At 34.7% G+C, this 9,071-nt stretch overlaps 1 long non-coding RNA gene across 1 annotated transcript in view; it reads left to right on the plus strand.

Moving 5' to 3' along the window:
* The window catches only part of LOC144616037 (uncharacterized), a 201,220-nt gene extending 192,709 nt beyond the window's left edge, over window positions 1-8,511 (plus strand). The window contains exon 4 of the long non-coding RNA XR_013554906.1: window positions 8,447-8,511. This is a non-coding gene — a long non-coding RNA (uncharacterized LOC144616037). The remainder of the gene's footprint in view (window positions 1-8,446) is intronic.
* The last annotated feature ends 560 nt before the right edge of the window (window positions 8,512-9,071 follow it).

Raw genomic sequence — 9,071 nt, forward strand, 5'->3', positions numbered from 1 at the left:
AAAAGAATGACGCGGAATTGAGCACAAGAAGTGTCATCAAGTTCCATGTATTGTTTTTCTTGTTATTCCTGTGTAAGAGTATATTGTTTTTTAATTTAATGCCTCAAGGCTTGGTTCAAGATCCCACCATACATATTTACCAATAATTAGGGTTTATCTTGGGATTTATTAACCCAAAGCATTACAAATTTGTAATTATAGAAGTATGCGTCATTTATAACAGTGTTGCTTTGCATGGAGATCCTTTCATTCAAATTAATTAACGTATGTATAATGTTCAACAGTTTTACCATACAAAAAGCTGTTTGGTAATTACCTCCTCTCATAGGAGAAGAAACATTTTGGCTCAACGTTACTTCTCCCTGGGAATCCTTTAGCTCTGGAGGTCTTAAGATGCCCAACATGAGGTCTAGAGAAATGAGAACTGAGTACCAGTTGTTTCAGTTGTGCTCTCATCTATGGGAAAATGTTGATAATGATTTCTGATAGTCTGCCGATTAGAGTTTAAGGCACAAACTCAAGGCCACCAGCATCCTTAAACCTTTTACTTGTTTTTACTGCAATTTTCTCCTAATTCACTATGTTTGTTTGAGGCTTCAAATCACTTTGTTCTTGTTGCACTGATGCCTTCCCCCCTTCTCTCTGGTACATTCCTTATTTACCATGTTTGAGGGCAGAGCCCAAGTGAAGCTTCACAGTGAAGCTTCCAGTAGCTTCTCTCAATCATATTCGGAATAATTTATTTTGCAAACTGAACATGTGATCTAACTTTGATATCCATTTAGTGAGATTATTAAGATACTATGTAGTAAGGGCACATAAAAACTAGCCATAATGCGCATATAGAACTAAAGAAAAAATACTCGCTTCCGATAATTTTTAGTCCTTCCTTTTTTTCTGCATAACAGCACGTTATGGATTTGGCAAACACTATATTATCAATGACAAATTTGATTCTCACAGGAATACAAAAAATGTTTGTATTGGATTTGGCAAAAAAAAATGTTGAGGATAGGGACTATGTCGGTCCTACATTTAGGTTTTGCTGCATAATGTGGATATTTAAGTTTAATAGCTTTCCCTGTCTTGACTGTTAGACTTCGTAAATATCTCTATTCTATCCTTGAAAATCCATGATGATCCTCGAAAAGCTACTGACTGGAAATGGCATAGTATTTGGTACTTCATTCTAAGTTCAGCTTTTCTGTGGCCACTGTGGCTGCCTAATTCCCTTCCCTCTTCTTTGTGACTCTCCTAAAGGCTTTTGGCAAACTGCGTCTTTACCCCAATCTCCTCAGAGTCACATTGTTTAAATAACATAAAGCTCTTTTCCCTAACAACTATTTTCCCATCTCAAAATTACATCTTTTGCAGAATGAGGTTATCTAGGGAAGTATCTGTTAATACATATCAGCTCAGATCAATATGCACACTTGAGTAGTTTTCCTAAGTAATTAAAGGAATAACTTTTAACTTTCTGTGAAGAAAATAGTTGCTGAGTTAATTTGATTAAATACAGAGAAATAATTGTGTTTGCAGTTATTAAAATTTTAGGTGTCAATTTCCATGTAGTAAAACTATGATTCACCAGATCTTCTTAAAAGGCTATCATATAGGTCTCTTAGTAGAAATTGTTTTAGTACAAACTAAGTATAATACTGATCCTAGTGATACAACACAAGTTAATCTGCAAAGATCATACATCTTAGTTCAGTTTTAGGGCATCCCTAGCAAGATGGTTTTGATTGATTAATATCAGCTCCTTGGCATTAGCTCTGGAATTTAGTGCTCTGGATTTTAAATACCAATAATTTTGTGCTTTTTGAGACATCCAGTTTCTCTGCTCTAACTTTTATTTGTTTTTCTGGGGGATAATTTACTTGGTACAATGATAATCTGTAAATATTATTTTCCTTCAATAAAACTGCTCTCCTGCAAGAATAATTATTTTTAATTGGGGGTTATAATCCAATGCTAACATTGTTTATTTTGTTGCTCAAATTTTTTATCTTTAGTCATTGGGAGCTTCTTCAGGTTGTCTTCTGTGTATTTTTTGAAATATCAAATTTTCCAAGCTAATCTTGAATTTTCCCTGACTTCAGACTTAGCATCAGGTATTTTCCAAAGGGAAATAAATTCTTCATTTTATTGGAGAATGATATTTAGAGAGCATTATCTGGGCACTGGGTGTGCTCATTGCTGTTGGGGTGTTACTGCTACTAAGGTCTCTAAATGGACAGAGTAAGGAAATATTTGTATGTTTATGACTATGTATACACATATATCTGTACTTGTTTGTCTTTGTGTTTATATAAAATAATTATGTATTTATAGTAATATATCCAACTCTCATGGCAGTACCAGAGGGTTTATTCTAGCCTTCCTTCTTGCTAATTTGTAACTTTTTTTTTTCTGACAGTGAGTACCCTGACTCTCATTATCTACAGTTTATTTAATTATTATTTATATATTGATATACATACCTATACATGGCACATATATATTTGTGTGTATGTATATATATATATATACACACACATATACGTGTATATGTATACATATATATGTATATGTATATATGTATATGTATGTGTGTATATATATATGTGTGTATATATATACACACACACACACACATATATATATATATATATATATATATATATATATATATATATAGTGTAATAGGTCCAGAATTGCTAACCTGTATTCCTGTGAGAATCAAATTTGTCATTGATAATATAGTGTTTAGGGGTACCTGGATGGCTCAGTTGGTTAAGCATCCAACTCTTGGATTTGGCTCAGGTCATGATCTCATGGTTTGTGGGATCGAGTCCCACCTCAGGCTCTCTAGTGACAGCACAGAGCCTGCTTGGGATTCTCTCTCTCCCTCTCTCTCTCTGCCTCTCCCCTGCTCATGCGTGTGACTGTGCACATACTTTCTCTCTTTCAAAATAAATGAATAAACTTAAAAAAAAAGAATACAGTGTTTATATGTAGTTTTTTGGGGTCTTTAGTCTTGCAGTATCCAGTCAATATGCTCTTTTCCAAAATTACTTAGATAAGCTTCTCTCCCCCACCCCAATCCCCAAATGCCCTTCAGTGAGGTTACACCAGATATTTGCAATGCAGTTAGGTTAATTTCACAGTCTGCTTTCTATCCTGGGATCTCCCAGCAGTCTGTTAACTTTTTAAAACATTGTATATAGTAAAGTTTATTCTTTGTGGTATACTGGTTTCTTGAGGGGGGAGGGTGACAAAAATACATAAAGAGATGTGTCCACCAACACAGTACTACACAGGACAGTTCCATTACCTTAAAATTTCCCTTGTACAGCCCTTTTATAGTGGGAATCTCCCTCTCAACCTCTAGCAATCACTGATCTGTTTTTCATTTCCATACTTTTGCCTTTCCAGAATGTCATACAAATGGAATCATGTAATTTGTAGGTTTTGGGTTTGACTTCTTCTACTTTGCAAAATGCAGTTAAAGTTTCTCCATATTGTTGCATGAATCGATAGTTCATTTCATTTTATTGCTGAATACAGAACTCCATTGTATGGATGTACCACAGTTTTTGTTTGTTCGCTTTTACTTTTGTTTTTATTTATTTATTTACTTGTTTTTATGAATTTACCTGTTAAAGGACATCTTAGTCATTTTTAGCTTAGGGCAATTATGAATAAAGCAGCCAAAAGCATATGTGTGTAGGTTTTGTGTGAACATAAGTTTTCAATTCACTTGAGTAAATGCCTAGGAGTGAAATTTGAGGTTGTCGGATAAAGGTTTGTTTACCTCTATAAGAAACTGTCAAATAGTTTTCCAGTTACTCTATTGGTTTGTATTTCCACCAGTAATGAACGAGAGTTCTTATTGCTCCATACTGGCTTTTAAATGAGTTAAAATTCCTTTTATTTTAAACTGTGCACAGTCTCAAAATCACACTGCAACTAAGCTGATATAATATTATTAAAAATATGTTTTACTGAGTAGTGCCTGGGTGGCTTAGTTGATTAAGCATCAGACTTCGACTTCGGCTCAGATCTCATGGTTCCTGAGTTGAAGCCTCACTTTGGGCTTTGCGTTGACAGTGCAGAGCCTGATTGGGATTGTCTGTCTCCCTCTCCCTCTGCCCCTCCCCAACTTGTGCTCTCTATCATGTATGTGCTCTCTCTCTCTCTCTCAAAATAAATAAGTAAACTCAAAAAAAACTTTTATTGAATAAAACGACACAAAGCAAGGTAAATTATTAATATCTATAAAGCTAAGGGAAAGGTAACTTGCATCATATTTTTGTGTTGTTATTTATAGTTTTATCCAGTTTCTTTGGAGTGGGCTGCTCTCTTTTAAAACTAATGATCCATAAGAAAAACTTTTTTTTTAAATTTTGGAATTAAATATTTTTAAATCCTAAAACAATAGCAGCTCTACATAAAATGTAAAATTTAGAAAAGTTTCCAAAAAAATTAAAAACTATTTTTACAAAACAAGATTAGGCAGTAAACTTGCTTGTTTTATTTCTATGTAGGAAATAATAAGGAAATATGAAAAAATTTGGAGATTTAAAAGTAATGATTTACTGTGTGATAATGAAGTTATAGAGATTATGGCATGTATAATCAAAGAACATAGTAAGAATACAGTAGAGGTACTGAGAAAAAAAATGAGTTAAATCTGAACACGTAGACTTTTATGCCTTAAGCCATACTTTAGAAAACTCTAGAACATAACAGAATGAACAAGCATGCTTTCCATTAGCTATCAGAGTGATGATGTCATCATACATCATTTAATCTCCAGAAAACTCTACCATACATTTATGAAGAATGGGAGTGAAATGGGCAACTTACATTTTCAGCTTATTATGAGAATAGTCATGTGTCTGTCCACTGCTACACACTGAGAACTGCTGTTTTAGGCTGTGACTAGCCACTGACAGGTTGGATTGAAGGAGAAATATAGGAAAGCATAACTAAAGGTTTAAATTCTTAGGTGTCTTAGTCATGGAACATTAGCAAAGTGAGAACATCTTAGTCTTTGTTAAAACAATTAAGAGACAAAGTCAAAACCACTTTGTATATCTGTACTATTTGTTTTTACTAATAGAGCCCATGAACTTTTTTTTCTTCCAAGATTTTATTTAACTTCAAGTTAGTTAACATATAGTGTAGCATTGGTTTAGGAGTAGAATTTAGTGATTCATCACTTACATATAACACCCAATGCTCATAGTAACAAGTGCCCTCCTTAATACCCATCACCCATTTAGCCCACCCCCCCCCCCCCACTTCCCTCCATCAATCCTCAGTTTGTTCTCTTAACTCTCTCTTAAGAGTCTTTTATGGTTTGCTTTCCTCTGTGTTTTTATCTTATTGGCCCATGAACACTTTGATAAACATTTATTATCAAAATTTGATAACGCAATAGAGTTTTGTCATCAGTAAGCAGGTAGGCCAATAATCTGTTATCTAAACAGAATGAAAGGGGTGTTACTAATTATTATGTAGAGCCAACAGATGCAAAACAGGTTTGTCCCAGGGGACAAACCAGAATATAAAGTCATCTTATCTTTGAAACATATGTTCTGGAGCTTGTTGGATTTCTAAATCCGTGAACACTGTAGCTTATACATTTCTCACATTAAGACTCAGTAAAGTTTAAATTCCTGAGGGTTGCTGAATTTTTATGATAAATAGCAACATTTAAGCAATGATGAGATTTGAATGCTGAAATTTTGGTTGGCTCACTCAGTAACTAAGTTACTTCTGTATATCATTTTGACATAATTTAATCTATTTTATATATGATGGAATTGAATGAAATGAAATAATGAAAAGCATTATCTGGTCCTAAATTATATGTAGTTACCATTAGTATGTTCTCTTGACTGTGCAAAGGCTTCACATCAATGCCAAACATACAAAATAGGTGCATACCCTTTGTGAAAAGAAAAGACCAGAAGTAGGAGAATGAATCTTTAGCCCAATAACTTATTATTATTGATGTTATTGTTATTTTGGTTATATGTAAGTGTGTTATATTAAACAAGAATAATGTTGACAGTCTTATGAAGAAAAATATTTAATATTGTACCTTTATAAAGGTATATTTGGTGGCAGAGATAGCCAATGAAAAATGATTTGATACAGTTTATCTCTTTTTTATCTACTAGTGGCTATAGACCAGGGCAATTACCTTGAACAGCAACAACAGAATGAAATATTTATGAGGATTGGTTTAGAAAAATCTTTGGGAAGTAGTTACTGTTTTTACAATGTTTTCATCTGGGTTTTGCAATGCCGAGTGATTGTCATGTGTGGTGTTTGTTCCTTTAAGAAGGAAGGAATCCTCCCCAGACAAGTGGAGAGCTGATAATGGACATGAAGGAATGGTCTCAGAGCTGCCACTGTCTTGCTTTGCGTAGTCTTGAGCCAACTAACCCACCTTTCCTTCAGTTGGTAAAGAATGGATTATAGGAATATTCCACTATTCCCCAAAAGCCATTGAAATGAGTAATTAATAGGAATTATTACAAAGCAGTAGTTGCTGTTTTGTAGCCCTCCATGGGCCTAATTATCCACTTTCCAAGTTGTCTAGGATCCTCACATTGCCTTCTTTCTTATGCTGCATGTCTTTTTGGATATTTCTTCCTGAAATAATGCTTTCAATGGAGAAAGAGAAAATTCGTTAGTCTACAGCTTTTTTTTTTCAGTCAGTGAGGTTAATATCCAACATTTACTGAAAAACTAATTAAGGGTATTTGAAATACAATAGCCATTTCTTCCCACCCTCTTTTTTTTATTTATTTATTTTTAATTTTTTTTTAATGTTTATTTAGTTTTGAGACAGAGACAGAGCATGAATGGGGGAGGGCCAGAGAGAGAGGGAGACACAGAACCTGAAGCAGGCTCCAGGCTCTGAGCTGCCAGCACAGAGCCTGACGCGGGGCTCGAACTCACGGACGGTGAGATCATGACCTGAGCTGAAGTCGGACGCTTAACCGACTGAGCCACCCAGGCGCCCCTTCCCACCCTCTTAAAAGACTGTTTTCTAGTCACATTCCCCCAAAACTCTCATCATGAAGCTCTCCATCTACAAAGTACTTTATCCTGCCAAGCTTTGGATCAGGGGGTGGTGAGCTCATTTCTTAAATCATCCTCTACCGCATCTGAATTCTTTCATAGAATGTCACATTTTAAAGCCTTTATAAACAGGTTCTAGCTCTGTGGGTTTTTTTTTTAATTGTAAAAAGTAATAAACTGTGATAGATGATTATTTCAATATACATGGCCTTTAAAAAACTTCATTAAAATTCCATTAAATTAGTTCAAAATCTCTATAGTTTGATTGAAATCTGTGGATCTTGTCTTTCTTTTATTGACTCTTATTCTTTTTGTTTGTTTTTTTAACTGCTTTTTGTCTAAACCTTTTGAAGAAATCTTCTGCTTTCTTTGGGAGACATTTTATTAATGAATTAATTAAAAATGTTTATTTTGTGTGTGTGTGTGTGTGAGAGAGAGAGAGAGAGAGAGAGAGAGAGAGAGAGAGGGAGAGTGGGGGAGGGGCAGAGCGAGGGTGAGGGAGAGAGACTGAATACCAAGCAGGCTCCCTGCTGTGCAGAGCCCTAAACAGGGCTCCATCCCAGGAACCCATCCCAGAGACCATAAGATTGTGACCTGAGCCAAAATCTAGAGTCCTACACTCAACTGACCTGAGCCATCCAGGAGCCCCAGGGAGACATTACCTTTACAGTGAGGAAAGGTAGTATAGTGGTTAGGATGTGAGCTCTGGGTCCAGACTTCCTAGGTTCAAATGAGGATATTAATTGGGCCTTCCTCACAGGGAAATTACAAATATTAAATAAGTTAATTCATGTAAAATGCTTAGTATTACAACTGATATGAAATAAGTATTTAATAAAATTTATTGAGGGCCTACTATAATTCAGGGCCGGTGATGTAAACACTTAGGGATATAGCTAAACTAAAAAGAGAACACATCCTTAAGAACTGAGTTTAGAAGGTGAAGTGCACATTAAAACAAATAAATGGAATGGAATGCAAATGGAAACTGCATTGTACTGACATCATACTGGTTATAGAGGTGGTATAAACCTGGGTGGTTCTTCAGTCTTCCTAGAGGAGGAGTATTACAACTAATCTTGAACTTTGGCTGGATAATGAAGAAGAATCGGCAGGCCTCTGTGACTTTGGAAAGACAGAGCAGGTGGCATCCTGGGCAGGTGGGGTCTGTGATGCCCTTGCTGGAGCCATTCCTAGGGACTTGCCCAGGGTCCACTTCTCAAGCATTCTAATGATTTAGAAAGTTCAAGGAATTAAATTGCTTTTTGCCCAAACTAGGTAGAGTAGATTTATATACTTTTTTCAGTAGAACCCTGACCAATATAGTGACTTTCATATATTTTTTTCCACATTACTTTTAAAGAAATCATACTCCTGACAACTGTCTGCTCCTAATCTTGGTCATCTGTTTGCTGTCAATCAAGTAAGGTAGGCATCACATCTATACTTCTGAAATGCCAAGTCATTTTCTGGATCATATTTTTAAAATGTATATTAAATATACATTAGTATCTATTTGTACATTTCAAAGAAATTAACGTTAATGAACTCCAACTTGCTTAAATGTAAAATATAGACACTAATATCTATTATATATTATATATATATAATATGCATATTATATATGCTGTGAAGAGACAAAATAATTGTTTTCATCAAAATGCTTTGAAAACTGCAAAGGACTAATGTAAACATTAGACACTAAACCTATTTTTTTCTATGATCAAATCTTCAGGAATTTTTTGTAGTGAAACACATAAAAGGTACTGTTTCTGAGGTCACATAATTAGCAATAGAAACAGACACAAAAGCACATGCATTAACCTATGGAAAGGCTAATAAATATTTGACAATCTAAATGGAAATTTAATGTGCATCTATGTTATAGTTTCATTTTTCTCTGTATGTGTGTTTGGAAAAGCATATTAATGAAAGCATTGATTGAATGAATTAATTAATGAAAGCACTAAAGGGCGTGATGGCAGGCT

Source organism: Panthera onca, chromosome B1 (genome assembly GCF_046562875.1).
Source record: "Panthera onca isolate mPanOnc1 chromosome B1, mPanOnc1 haplotype 2, whole genome shotgun sequence".
Classification (NCBI taxonomy): Eukaryota; Metazoa; Chordata; class Mammalia; order Carnivora; family Felidae; genus Panthera; species Panthera onca.